This window comes from Oncorhynchus clarkii, unplaced genomic scaffold (genome assembly GCF_045791955.1).
Source record: "Oncorhynchus clarkii lewisi isolate Uvic-CL-2024 unplaced genomic scaffold, UVic_Ocla_1.0 unplaced_contig_7093_pilon_pilon, whole genome shotgun sequence".
NCBI classification, from domain to species: Eukaryota; Metazoa; Chordata; class Actinopteri; order Salmoniformes; family Salmonidae; genus Oncorhynchus; species Oncorhynchus clarkii.
In genome coordinates, this window is record NW_027258569.1 from 3,148 (window position 1) to 18,935 (window position 15,788).

General features: G+C 41.8%; 1 long non-coding RNA gene across 1 annotated transcript in view; it reads left to right on the top strand.

The window, feature by feature from the left end:
• The first annotated feature begins 2,595 nt into the window (after nucleotides 1-2,595).
• The window catches only part of LOC139397359 (uncharacterized), a 56,578-nt gene continuing 43,385 nt past the window's right edge, over nucleotides 2,596-15,788 (top strand). The window contains exon 1 of the long non-coding RNA XR_011630900.1: nucleotides 2,596-2,667. This is a non-coding gene — a long non-coding RNA (uncharacterized lncRNA). The remainder of the gene's footprint in view (nucleotides 2,668-15,788) is intronic.

Genomic DNA, 15,788 nt, shown 5'->3' on the forward strand with positions numbered 1-15,788 from the left:
TAACTCCTCCTATATAATACACTGAGACTGATGCTAACTCCTCCTATATAATACACTGAGACTGCTGTTAACTCCTCCTATATAATACACTGAGACTGATGTTAACTCCTCCTATATAATACACTGAGACTGATGTTAACTCCTCCTATATAATACACTGAGACTGATGTTAACTCCTCCTATATAATACACTGAGACTGCTGTTAACTCCTCCTATATAATACACTGAGACTGATGTTAACTCCTCCTATATAATACTGAGACTGATGCTAACTCCTCCTATATAATACACTGAGACTGATGCTAACTCCTCCTATATAATACACTGAGACTGATGTTAACTCCTCCTATATAATACACTGAGACTGATGTTAACTCCTCCTATATAATACACTGAGACTGATGTTAACTCCTCCTATATAATACACTGAGACTGCTGTTAACTCCTCCTATATAATACACTGAGACTGATGTTAACTCCTCCTATATAATACACTGAGACTGATGCTAACTCCTCCTATATAATACACTGAGACTGATGCTAACTCCTCCTATATAATACACTGAGACTGATGTTAACTCCTCCTATATAATACACTGAGACTGATGTTAACTCCTCCTATATAATACACTGAGACTGATGTTAACTCCTCCTATATAATACACTGAGACTGATGTTAACTCCTCCTATATAATACACTGAGACTGCTGTTAACTCCTCCTATATAATACACTGAGACTGCTGTTAACTCCTCCTATATAATACACTGAGACTGATGTTAACTCCTCCTATATAATACACTGAGACTGCTGTTAACTCCTCCTATATAATACACTGAGACTGATGTTAACTCCTCCTATATAATACACTGAGACTGATGTTAACTCCTCCTATATAATACACTGAGACTGATGTTAACTCCTCCTATATAATACACTGAGACTGCTGTTAACCCCTCCTATATAATACACTGAGACTGATGCTAACCCCTCCTATATAATACACTGAGACTGATGCTAACCCCTCCTATATAATACACTGAGACTGATGCTAACCCCTCCTATATAATACACTGAGACTGATGTTAACTCCTCCTATATAATACACTGAGACTGATGCTAACCCCTCCTATATAATACACTGAGACTGATGTTAACTCCTCCTATATAATACACTGAGACTGATGCTAACCCCTCCTATATAATACACTGAGACTGATGTTAACTCCTCCTATATAATACACTGAGACTGATGCTAACCCCTCCTATATAATACACTGAGACTGATGTTAACTCCTCCTATATAATACACTGAGACTGATGCTAACCCCTCCTATATAATACACTGAGACTGATGTTAACTCCTCCTATATAATACACTGAGACTGATGTTAACTCCTCCTATATAATACACTGAGACTGCTGTTAACTCCTCCTATATAATACACTGAGACTGCTGCTAACTCCTCCTATATAATACACTGAGACTGATGCTAACAGCACCTATATAATACACTGAGACTGATGTTAACTCCTCCTATATAATACACTGAGACTGCTGTTAACTCCTCCTATATAATACACTGAGACTGATGCTAACTCCTCCTATATAATACACTGAGACTGATGCTAACAGCACCTATATAATACACTGAGACTGATGCTAACCCCTCCTATATAATACACTGAGACTGATGTTAACTCCTCCTATATAATACACTGAGACTGATGCTAACAGCTCCTATATAATACACTGAGACTGATGCTAACAGCTCCTATATAATACACTGAGACTGCTGTTAACTCCTCCTATATAATACACTGAGACTGATGCTAACTCCTCCTATATAATACACTGAGACTGATGTTAACTCCTCCTATATAATACACTGAGACTGATGTTAACTCCTCCTATATAATACACTGAGACTGATGTTAACTCCTCCTATATAATACACTGAGACTGATGCTAACTCCTCCTATATAATACACTGAGACTGATGCTAACTCCTCCTATATAATACACTGAGACTGATGCTAACTCCTCCTATATAATAACTAACCTAACTCGCTGCTGCAACAGTCCAACACTGGGACCCCCCCCCCCCCCCCCCCCCCAAACACGGCCCCCGGTGACAATGTTTTGTTTTCTGTCCTTTCACTACACTGAAACTAATCGTCAAGCTTTTATTATTTGAGTCAGCTGTGTAGTGTAAGGACAAATAAACAGAACAGAACAGAACAGACTAGGGTTGGCAAACCCTAGTCTGTCGAAGCTGCTGCTGGATGGGAATATTATACTTGAAGTTTCTGTCTGTCTGTGTATCTGTCTCTGTCTGTCTGTCTGTGTATCTGTCTCTCTCTGCCTGTCTGTGTATCTGTCTCTGTCTGCCTGTCTGTGTATCTGTCTCTGTCTGCCTGTCTGTGTATCTGTCTCTGTCTGCCTGTCTGTGTATCTGTCTCTGTCTGCCTGTCTGTGTATCTGTCTCTGTCTGCCTGTCTGTGTCTCTGTCTCTGTCTGCCTGTCTGTATGTGTTTTTCACCCTGTCGGCCTGTCTATCATCCTCTTAGCTGTCGCTCTCTCTCTGTGTTTCAGATTGTGTATATATGGAGAGCCGCAGGCCCAACACTCCCTACTTCATATGTAGCATTCAGGATTTTAAACTGGTGAGTACTAGCCTTTTCCTTTTTAATTAACTTTTATTTAACTAAGCAAGTCAGTTATGAACACATTCTTATTTTACAATGACGTCCTAGCCCGGCCAAATCCCCGCCGTAACCCGGACGACGCTGGGCCAATTGTGCGCCACCCTATGGGATTCCAGATTACGGCCGGCTTCGATACAGCCCGTGATCGAACCAGGGTGTCTGTAGTGAAGCCTCGAGCACTGAGATGCAGTGCCTTAGACCGCTGCACCACTTGGGGTTATTCTGTCCTAAAGCATGAAACACACTGAGATGGTAGTTGGTATCAGGCGTACCGGTTTGTGTCAAGAACTACACTCAACAGTTTCCTGTGTGTATCAACAATGGTCCACCACCCAAAGGACATCCAGCCAACTTGACACAACTGTGGAAAGCGTTGGAGTCAACATGGGCCAGCATCCCTGTGGAATGCTTTCAACACCTTGTAGAGTCCATGTCCTGACGAATTGAGGCTGTTCTGAGGGCAAACGGGGATGAAACTCAATTAGAGGTCGACCGTTTATGATTTTTCATCACCGATACTGATTATTGGAGGACCAAAAAAGCTGATACCGATTAATTGGCCAATTTTATATATATTTTTGTAATAATGACAATTACAACAATGCTGAATGAACAATGAACACTTTTATTTTAACTTGATATAATACATAAAATCGATTTAGTCTCAAATAAATAATGAAACATGTTCAATTTGGTTTAAATAATGCAACAACAAAGTGTTGGGAGAAGAAAGTAAAAGTGCAATATGTGCCATGTCAGAACGTTTCAGTTCCTCAGAACATGAGAACATATGAAAGCTGGTGGTTCCTTTTAACATGAGTCTTCAATATTCCCAGGCAAACTGCTGCATATACCCTGACTCTGCTTGCACAGAACGCAAGAGAAGTGACACAATTTCCCTAATTAATATTGCCTGCTAACATGAATTTCTTTTAACTAAATATGCAGGTAAAAAAATATATTCTTCTGTGTATTGATTTTAAGAAAGGCAATTGATGTTTATGGTTTGGTACATTTGTGAAACGATTATGATTTTTTCGCGAATGGTGCTTTTGTTAAATCACCCGTTTGGCGAAGTTGAAGTAGGCTGTGATTCGATGATAAATTAACAGGCACCGCATTGATTATATGCAACGCAGGACAAGCTAGTTAACATCATCAACCATGTGTCGTTAACTAGTGATTATGTTAAGATTGATTGTTTAATGCTAGCTAGCAACTTACCTTGGCTCCTTGCAGCCACAAAGTCCTTTTGACGCTGCACTCTCGTAACAGGTGGTCAGCCTGCCATGCAGTCTCCTCGTGGATTGCGATGTAATCGGCCATAATCGGCGTCCAAAATGCCAAAATGACCTATTTGTTATGAAAACTTGAAATCGTCCCTAATTAATCGGCCAAACCGATGAATCGGTCGACCTCTAAACTCAATATTAGGAAGGAGTGTTCTTGACGTTTGGCATACTCAGTGCATTTGCAGACTGCCACGGTTTTCCTCTGTTGTTACATATGGATGGCAGACGGAACGCATGTGGATGGAGAAGGCCATCTCTCATTGTGTGAAGTTTAAATGGAATTGAACAGGGATCAATTGACCCTGTCAATATCAATAAGAACTGTTCATACTGTTGATTAGAACTGCTGCTAAGAGATCTACTCATTGGTGGAGAAGCCGATGACCTCATCAGTTCTGTCCGATGACCTCATCACCACTGTCCGATCAACAAGAACTGTTGATAACTGTTGATGTCTGACACTTTCCTCTTGTTTTTTTTCCTTCTAATTATATCCTATTATATATTTCAGTTTATTTGGTATTTTAGCCCGATTTTCTCTATAATGTTGTGGTGTTTTTTTTTCACGTCACAGTAGGTGCTGTGTAGAGGAAACAGACAGGAGAACTCCTAGAGTTAATGTAGTGTAAAGGAGAATAGTGACGGTGTAATGTTAATTATTTATTTGATTAGTGATGTTTCTTTCTCAGTTGTGTCGACAATGTGTGTGCGTCTGTGTGAGAAGCAGGCTTTCCTATAAAAACACAGGATACATACAGTGGATTTGGAAAGTATTCAGACCCTTCCCTTTTCCACGTTACAGCCTAATTCTAAAATGGATTAAATAAATAAAAAATCCTCATCAATCTATACACAATACCCCATAATGACAAAGCAAAAACAGGTTTTTAGAAATGTTTGCGAATTTATATATATATATATATATATATATATATATATATATTTTTTTTTTTTTTTTTTTTAAGTATTCAGACCCTTGGCTGAAGATGTTGATGTTTCTACAACTTGATTTGGAGACCACCTGTGGTAAATTCAAAAATGTTGACATGATTTGGAAAGGAACACACATGTCTATATAAGGTCCCACAGTTGACAATTCATGTCCAACCAAAAACCAAGCCATGAAGTTGAAGGAATTGTCCGTAGAGCTCCGAGACAGGATGGATTCGAGGCACAGACCTGGTGAAGGATAGCAAAACATTTCCAACAACCCTAAGCACATAGCCAAGACAACACCGGATTTGCTTCAGGACAAGTCTCTGAATGTTCTTGAGTGGCCCAGACTTGAACCCGATCGAACATCTGGTCTAACAGAAGTAGGCCTAGTCATCCAGGAGGGAGAGAACACGAGCCTCTCATCCTCGTCTCTCTCTCACTGCTAATGAACAAACTGCCATCTGCATGTGTGGGGCAACACCTACCCACTTAGTCTCATTGTGTGTTAATGAGGAGGGGATGCAGAACCAGATATTAAAGACGAGGCGAAGAGAGACCCGAGGCGAAGAGAGACCCGAGGCGAAGAGAGACCCGAGGCGAGGCGAAGAGAGACCCGAGACACCGTACAAGCTGTACACTTCTCTCACCTCATTCTATCTCGAACCCTTCTCCAGTGTCAATCTCTGTTAGTCCAACCGGCCAGTCAGCCCAGCAGCTGCTTGACACACTGCAATCTCCATTAGTCCAGCCAGCCAGCGTGACACACTGTAACCTCCATTAGTCCAGCCAGCCTGACACACTGCAACCTCCATCAGTCCAGCCAGCCTGACACACTGCAACCTCCATCAGTCCAGCCAGCCTGACACACTGCAACCTCCATTAGTCCACCCAGCGTGACACACTGCAACCTCCATTAGTCCAGCCAGCCTGACACACTGCAACCTCCATTAGTCCAGCCAGCCTGACACACTGCAACCTCCATTAGTCCACCCAGCCTGACACACTGCAACCTCCATTAGTCCAGCCAGCCTGACACACTGCAACCTCCATTAGTCCAGCCAGCCTGACACACTGCAACCTCCATTAGTCCAGCCAGCCTGACACACTGCAACCTCCATTAGTCCAGCCAGCCTGACACACTGCAACCTCCATCAGTCCAGCCAGCCTGACACACTGCAACCTCCATTAGTCCAGCCAACCTGACACCCTGTAACCTCCATTAGTCCAGCCAACCCAGCTAAAAGCAACAGGCCATAAAGCTAAGCTATTATACACACCCTCGCTGCCATTTGGCATTTAAATGCCATCCTTCAGCAGCAGCAGCAGCAGCGCCCAGATAATTAGTGCAGCAAGGCTGAAGCCAGCAGTTGATAACATGGCTTTCCAGCAGTGTTTACCAATGTGATACTTCGTTAGTTCCTGTCTCAGTCTGACCATGAACTAGAGCAGGGTCCCTTCAGACTCCTCCTCCTCCTCCATTATCCCCTGTTCACCTTTTTTAAATACCAGATAGGCCTTGTAGAGAAAAAGAGACGGGCAGACGGAGAGGGAGCATTCTCTGAAGTGATGGACATGGGGAAGGATGAGAATACATGATAAAACTATAGAGATATTACCTTTAGATGAGAATACATGATAAAACTATAGAGATATTACCTTTAGATGAGAATACATGATAAAACTATAGAGATATTACCTTTAGATGAGAATACATGATAAAACTATAGAGATATTACCTTTAGATGAGAATACATGATAAAACTATAGAGATATTACCTTTAGATGAGAATACATGATAAAACTATAGAGATATTACCTTTAGATGAGAATACATGATAAAACTATATAGATATTACCTTTAGATGAGAATACATGATAAAACTATAGAGATATTACCTTTAGATGAGAATACATGATAAAACTATAGAGATATAACCTTTAGATGAGAATACATGATAAAACTATATAGATATTACCTTTAGATGAGAATACATGATAAAACTATATAGATATTACCTTTAGATGAGAATACATGATAAAACTATAGAGATATTAATTTTAGATGAGAATACATGATGAAACTAAAGATATTAACGTTAGATATGGAGGGCATTGCAGTGATCAATAAATGGATCAATTCCTTTACGTGGCTACAGTATTAGTCCTCCTGACTGACTGCTCCTTGTTAGTCCTCCTGACTGACTGCTCCTTGTTAGTCCTCCTGACTGACTGCTCTTTGTTAGTCCTCCTGACTGACTGCTCCTTGTAAAGGTAACTTACAGTATTAGTCCTCCTGACTGACTACTCCTTGTTAGTCCTCCTGACTGACTGCTCCTTGTTAGTCCTCCTGACTGACTGCTCTTTGTTAGTCCTCCTGACTGACTGCTCCTTGTTAGTCCTCCTGACTGACTGCTCCTTGTTAGTCCTCCTGACTGACTGCTCTTTGTTAGTCCTCCTGACTGACTGCTCCTTGTAAAGGTAACTTACAGTATTAGTCCTCCTGACTGACTGCTCCTTGTTAGTCCTCCTGACTGACTGCTCCTTGTTAGTCCTCCTGACTGACTGCTCCTTGTTAGTCCTCCTGACTGACTGCTCCTTGTTAGTCCTCCTGACTGACTGCTCCTTGTTAGTCCTCCTGACTGACTGCTCTTTGTTAGTCCTCCTGACTGACTGCTCCTTGTAAAGGTAACTTACAGTATTAGTCCTCCTGACTGACTGCTCCTTGTTAGTCCTCCTGACTGACTGCTCCTTGTTAGTCCTCCTGACTGACTGCTCCTTGTTAGTCCTCCTGACTGACTGCTCCTTGTTAGTCCTCCTGACTGACTGCTCCTTGTTAGTCGTCCTGACTGACTGCTCCTTGTTAGTCCTCCTGACTGACTGCTCCTTGTAAAGGTAACTTACAGTATTAGTCCTGACTGACTGACTGCTACTTGTAAAGGTAACTTACAGTATTAGTCCTCCTGACTGACTGCTACTTGTAAAGGTAACTTACAGTATTAGTCCTGACTGACTGCTCTTTGTAAAGGTAACGTGCAGTATTAGTCCTGACTGACTGACTGACTGCTCCTTGTAAAGGTAATGTGCAGTATTAGTCCTCCTGACTGACTGCTCCTTGTAAAGGTAACTTACAGTATTAGTCCTGACTGACTGACTGACTGCTCCTTGTAAAGGTAACTTACAGTATTAGACCTGACTGACTGCTCCTTGTAAAGGTAACTTACAGTATTAGTCCTGACTGACTGACTGCTCCTTGTTAAGGTAACGTACAGTGTTAGTCCTGACTGACTGCTCCTTGTAAAGGTAACTTACAGTATTAGTCCTGACTGACTGACTGCTCCTTGTAAAGGTAACTTACAGTATTAGTCCTCCTGACTGACTGACTGACTGCTCCTTGTGAAGGTAACTTACAGTATTAGTCCTGACTGACTGACTGCTCCTTGTAAAGATAACGTACAGTATTAGTCCTCCTGACTGACTGACTGACTGCTCCTTGTGAAGGTAACTTACAGTATTAGTCCTGACTGACTGACTGCTCCTTGTAAAGGTAACTTATAGTATTAGTCCTCCTGACTGACTGCTCCTTGTAAAGGTAACTTACAGTATTAGTCCTCCTGACTGACTGACTGACTGCTCCTTGTGAAGGTAACTTACAGTATTAGTCCTGACTGACTGACTGCTCCTTGTAAAGGTAACTTATAGTATTAGTCCTCCTGACTGACTGCTCCTTGTAAAGGTAACTTACAGTATTAGTCCTCCTGACTGACTGACTGACTGCTCCTTGTAAAGGTAACTTACAGTATTAGTCCTCCTGACTGACTGCTCCTTGTAAAGGTAACTTATAGTATTAGTCCTCCTGACTGACTGCTCCTTGTAAAGGTAACTTATAGTATTAGTCCTCCTGACTGACTGCTCCTTGTAAAGGTAACTTATAGTATTAGTCCTCCTGACTGACTGCTCCTTGTAAAGGTAACTTATAGTATTAGTCCTCCTGACTGACTGCTCCTTGTAATGGTAACTTATAGTATTAGTCCTCCTGACTGACTGCTCCTTGTAAAGGTAACTTATAGTATTAGTCCTCCTGACTGACTGCTCCTTGTAAAGGTAACTTATAGTATTAGTCCTCCTGACTGACTGCTCCTTGTAAAGGTAACTTATAGTATTAGTCCTCCTGACTGACTGCTCCTTGTAAAGGTAACTTATAGTATTAGTCCTCCTGACTGACTGCTCCTTGTAAAGGTAACTTATAGTATTAGTCCTGACTGACTGACTGCTCCTTGTAAAGGTAACTTATAGTAGTAGTCCTCCTGACTGACTGACTGACTGCTCCTTGTGAAGGTAACTTATAGTATTAGTCCTCCTGACTGACTGCTCCTTGTAAAGGTAACTTATAGTATTAGTCCTGACTGACTGACTGCTCCTTGTAAAGGTAACTTATAGTATTAGTCCTGACTGACTGACTGCTCCTTGTAAAGGTAACTTATAGTATTAGTCCTCCTGACTGACTGCTCCTTGTAAAGGTAACTTATAGTATTAGTCCTCCTGACTGACTGCTCCTTGTAAAGGTAACTTATAGTATTAGTCCTGACTGACTGCTCCTTGTAAAGGTAACTTATAGTATTAGTCCTCCTGACTGACTGCTCCTTGTAAAGGTAACTTATAGTATTAGTCCTCCTGACTGACTGACTGACTGCTCCTTGTGAAGGTAACTTATAGTATTAGTCCTGACTGACTGACTGCTCCTTGTAAAGGTAACTTATAGTATTAGTCCTGACTGACTGACTGCTCCTTGTAAAGGTAACTTATAGTATTAGTCCTCCTGACTGACTGCTCCTTGTAAAGGTAACTTATAGTATTAGTCCTGACTGACTGCTCCTTGTAAAGGTAACTTATAGTATTAGTCCTCCTGACTGACTGCTCCTTGTAAAGGTAACTTATAGTATTAGTCCTCCTGACTGACTGACTGACTGCTCCTTGTAAAGGTAACTTATAGTATTAGTCCTGACTGACTGACTGCTCCTTGTAAAGGTAACTTACAGTATTAGTCCTCCTGACTGACTGCTCCTTGTAAAGGTAACTTATAGTATTAGTCCTCCTGACTGACTGCTCCTTGTAAAGGTAACTTATAGTATTAGTCCTCCTGACTGACTGCTCTTTGTAAAGGAAACACCAACATAAAGAGTCTTAATAGGGTCGTTGGGTTACCACCAGCCAGAACAGCTTCGGTGCACCTCAACATATATTCTAGAAGTGTCTGGAACTCTATTGTAGGGATGAAACAACATTCTTCCAGGAGAAATGACATCATTTGGTGTTTTGTTGATGGTGGTGGAAAACACGGTCTCAGGCACCGCTCCAGAATCTACCGTAAGAGTTCAGTTGGGTTGAGATCTGGTGACTGAGGCGGGCCATCGCGTGCGGTTTACATCCTTTTCATGCCCGCTCGTGCCGTGTGGATTGGTGGCGTTGTCATCCTATGGGGACTGTAAGACCCTGTTAGAGGTACACGCTGAACACATTCCTCAAACCTCAGAACAATCCCTTCAGTGTCATCCTCTCTCTCTGACCCTCCTCCCACTTTCCCCCCCTCCCTCTGTGAGAGGTTTGGAAAGTTAATTTACACCATGTGTTGTTTAATAGAGGGAGGGAGAGAGAGCGCTCTGTGTGAACCTAACACCACTATAAATCTACACGTTTTTTTTATTTCTTTATTGGCATGTCACACTCTGGACAAGCTGGAAATTACACTGCTGCTTCACTCCATCTCTGTCTCTCGCTCTCTGTCTCTCGCTCTCTCGCTCTCTTCCTCTCTCTCTGTCTCTCTTCCTCTCTCTCTGTCTCTCTCTCTCTGACTTTCTGTCTCTTTCTCTCTCTCTCTTTTTCTCTCTGCTCTTTTTCTCTCTCTCTCTCTGTCTCTCTGTCTCTGTCTCTTTCTCTCTCTCTCTGCTCTTTCACGCTCTCTGTCTCTTTCTCTCTCTCTCTCTCTCTCTCTCTCTCTCTGTCTCTCTCTCTCTGTCTCTCTCTCTCTGTCTCTCTCTGTCTCTCTCTCTCTGTATCTCTCTCTCTCTCTCTCTCTCTCTCTCTCTCTCTGTTTTTCTCTCTCTGTCTCTCTCTCTCTGTCTCTCTCTTTCTCTTTGTCTCTTTCTCTCTCTCTCTCTCTTTGTCTCTTTCTCTCTCTTTTTTCAAAGGGCTTTATTGACATGGGAAACATATGTTTACATTGTCAAGCAAGTTTAATAGATACTAAACAAAAGTGAAATAAGCAATCGAAATGAACAGTAAACATGACACTCGCAAAGTTTCAGAGGAATAGAGACGTTTCAAGTGTCAGATTATGGCTATGTACTGGGTTGTAACGATGTGCAAATCGCTGAGGTACAAAAGGGAAAATAAATCAACATAAATATGGGTTGTATTTACAATGGTGTTTGTGCTTCACTGGTTGCCCTTTTCTTGTGGCAACAGGTCACAAATCTTGCTGCTGTGATGTCACACTGTGGTATTTCATCCAATAGATATGTGAGTTTACGGTTTGTCTGACTGAGCTAGCCTACTTCAATGCCTCCCTACCCATTTAATTAGTGTGCTACCACAGGATTCTCCTTTTAGGCATGGTGAGAGTAGAGGAGACCTAGTCATTGTAATCTACCCACTCATTTTCCTGGTACAATGGCTGCCTCTGCCACACTAATTAATACTACAGACATAAACAACAGGACCTAGTCACTACTACAGACATAAACAACACGACCTAGTCACTACTACAGACAAACAAAAGGACCTAGTCACTACTACAGACAAACAACAGGACCTAGTCACTACTACAGACATAAACAACAGGACCTAGTCACTACTAAAGACATAAACAGAGCAACATGACCTAGTCACTACTACAGACAAAAACAACAGGACCTAGTCACTACTAAAGACATAAACAGAGCAACATGACCTGCTAGTCTTTTCTCTTCTGCAAAACAGAAGAGCTGAGAGAGAAAAATGATTTGTGTGTTTTCCTCTCTTTTAAAGATAAAACGTGTGTGCTTGACGCGGGAGACTGCTGAGCGTTGCGTCTCTGTGTGTTAAGACATCAGATGAGTGTTCAGCTTGTGTATTCATATAATGTCTTCATGTAGCTCAGTCTAATATATCTACAGCTGTACAGTCGTGGCCAAACGTTTTGAGAATGACACAAATATTAATTTTCACAAAGTCTGCTGCCTCAGTTTGTGTGGTGGCAATTTGCATGTACTCGGAATGTTATGAAGAGTGATCAGATGAATTGCAATGAATTGCAAATTCCCTCTTTGCCATGCAAATTAACTGAATCCCCCAAAAAACATTTCCACTGCATTTCAGCCTTGCCACAAAAGGACCAGCTGACATCATTTCAGTGATTATCTCGTTAACACAGGTGTGAGTGTTGACGAGGACAAGGCTGGAGATCACTCTGTCATGCTGATTGAGTTCGAATAACAGACTGGAAGCTTCAAAAGGAGGGTGGTGCTTGGAATCATTGTTCTTCCTCTGTCAACCATGGTTACCTGCAAGGAAACACATGCCGTCATCATTGCTTTGCACAAAAAGGGCTTCACAGGCAAGGATATAGCTGCCAGTAAGATTGCACCTAAATCAACCATTTATCGGGTCATCAAGAACTTCAAGGAGAGTGGTTCAATTGTTGTGAAGAAGGCATCAGGGCACCCAAGAAAGTCCAGCAAGCGCCAGGGCCGTCTCTTAAAGTTGATTCAGCTGCGGGATCGGGGCACCACCAGTACAGAGCTTGCTCAGGCATAGCAGCAGGCATGTGTGAGTGCATCTGTACGCACAGTGAGGCGAAGACTTTTGGAGGATGGCCTGGTGTCAAGAAGGGCAGCAAAGAAGAAACTTCTCTCCAGGAAAAACATCAGGGACAGACTGATATTCTGCAAAAGGTACAGGGATCGGACTGCTGAGGACTGGGGTAAAGACATTTTCTCTGATGAATCCCCTTTCCGATTGAAAAAAAAAATTGTCCAGAAGAGGCAAGGTGAGCGTTATCATCAGTCCTGTGTCATGCCAACAGTAAAGCATCCTGAGACCGTTCATGTGTGGGGTTGCTTCTCAGCCAAGGGAGTGGGCTCACTCACAATTTTGCCCAAGAACACAGCCATGAATAAAGAATGGTACCAACCCATCCTCCGAGAGCAACTTCTCCCAACCATCCAGGAACAGTTTGGTGAAGAACAATGCCTTTTCCAGCATGATGGAGCACCTTGCCATAAGCCAAAAGTGATAACTAAGTGGCTCGGGGAACAAAACATCAATATTTTGGGTCCATGGCCAGGAAACTCCCCAGACCTTAATCCCATTGAGAACTTGTCAATGCTCAAGAGGCGGTTGGACAAACAAAAACACACAATCTGACAAACTCCAAGCATTGATTATGCAAGAATGGGCTGCCATCAGTCAGGATGTGGCCCAGAAGTTCATTTACAGCATGCCAGGGTGGATTGCAGAGGTCTTGAAAAAGAAGGGTCAACACTGCAGATATTGACTCTTTGCATCAACTTCATGTAATTGTCAATAAAAGCCTTTGACACTTATGAAATGCTCAGGAGGCTGAAGAAATTCGGCTTGTCACCAAAAGCACTCACAAACTTCTACAGATGCACAATCGAGAGCATCCTGGCGGGCTGTATCACCGCCTGGTATGGCAACTGCACCGCCCTCAACCGTAAGGCTCTCCAGAGGGTAGTGAGGTCTGCACAACGCATCACCGGGGGCAAACTACCTGCCCTCCAGGACACCTACACCACCCGATGTCACAGGAAGGCCATAAAGATCATCAAGGACATCAACCACCCGAGCCACTGCCTGTTCACCCCGCTATCATCCAGAAGGCGAGGTCAGTACAGGTGCATCAAAGCTGGGACCGAGAGACTGAAAAACAGCTTCTATCTCAAGGCCATCAGACTGTTAAACAGCCACCACTAACACTGAGTGGCTGCTGCCAACACACTGACACTGACTCAACTCCAGCCACTTTAATAATGGGAATTGATGGGAAATGATGTAAATATATCACTAGCCACTTTAAACAATGCTACCTTATATAAATGTTACTTACCCTACATTATTCATCTCATATGCATACGTATATACTGTACTCTATATCATCGACGGTATCCTTATGTAATACATGTATCACTAGCCACTTTATACTATACTATGCCACTTTGTTTACATACTCATCTCATTTGTACATACTGTACCCGATACCATCTACTGTATCTTGCCTATGCTGCTCTGTACCATCACTCATTCATATATCCTTATGTACATATTCTTTATCCCCTTACACTGTGTACAAGACAGTAGTTTTGGAATTGTTAGTTAGATTACTTGTTATTACTGCATTGTCGGAACTAGAAGCACAAGCATTTCGCTACACTCGCATTAACATCTGCTAACCATGTGTATGTGACAAATAAATTTGATTTGATTTGATTTAATTATACTTCAGTATTCCATAGTAACATCTGACAAAAAATATCTAAAGACACAGAAGCAGCAAACTTTGTGGAAATTAATTTTTGTGTCATTCTCAAAACTTTTGACGACGACTATACATCTCAGTCTACCAGATCTACAGCTGTACATATCAGTCTACCATACCAGTCTACCATATCTACAGCTGTACATATCAGTCTACCAGATCTACAGCTGTACATATCAGTCTACCATACCAGTCTACCATATCTACAGCTGTACATATCAGTCTACCAGATCTACAGCTGTACATATCAGTCTACCATATCTACAGCTGTACATATCAATCTACCATATCATTATAACAGATCTACAGCTGTACATATCAGTCTACCATACCAGTCTACCATATCTACAGCTGTACATATCAGTCTACCATACCAGTCTAACAGATCTACAGCTGTACATATCAGTCTACCATACCAGTCTACCATATCTACAGCTGTACATATCAGTCTACCATACCAGTCTAACAGATCTACAGCTGTACATATCAGTCTACCATACCAGTCTACCATATCTACAGCTGTACATATCAGTCTACCATACCAGTCTAACAGATCTACAGCTGTACATATCAGTCTACCATACCAGTCTACCATATCTACAGCTGTACATATCAGTCTACCAGATCTACAGCTGTACATATCAGTCTACCATATCTGCAGCTGTACATATCAGTCTACCATATCATTATAACAGATCTACAGCTGTACATATCAGTCTACCATATCTACAGCTGTACATATCAGTCTACCATACCAGTCTAACAGATCTACAGCTGTACATATCATTATAACAGATCTACAGCTGTACATATCAGTCTACCATACCAGTCTAACAGATCTACAGCTGTACATATCAGTCTACCATATCATTATAACTTATCTACAGCTGTACATATCAGTCTACCATATCTACAGCTGTACATATCAGTCTACCATATCTACAGCTGTACATATCAGTCTACCATATCTACAGCTGTACATATCAGTCTACCATATCATTATAACGTATCTACAGCTGTACATATCAGTCTACCATACCAGTCTAACAGATCTACAGCTGTACATATCATTCATTATAACTTATCTACAGCTGTACATATCAGTCTACCATATCTACAGCAGTACATATCAGTCTACCATATCTACAGCAGTACATATCAGTCTAACAGATCTACAGCTGTACATATCAGTCTACCATATCTACAGCAGTACATATCAGTCTACCATATCTACAGCAGTACATATCAGTCTAACAGATCTACAGTTGTACATATCAGTCTACCATATCTACAGCTGTACATATCAGTCTAACACATCT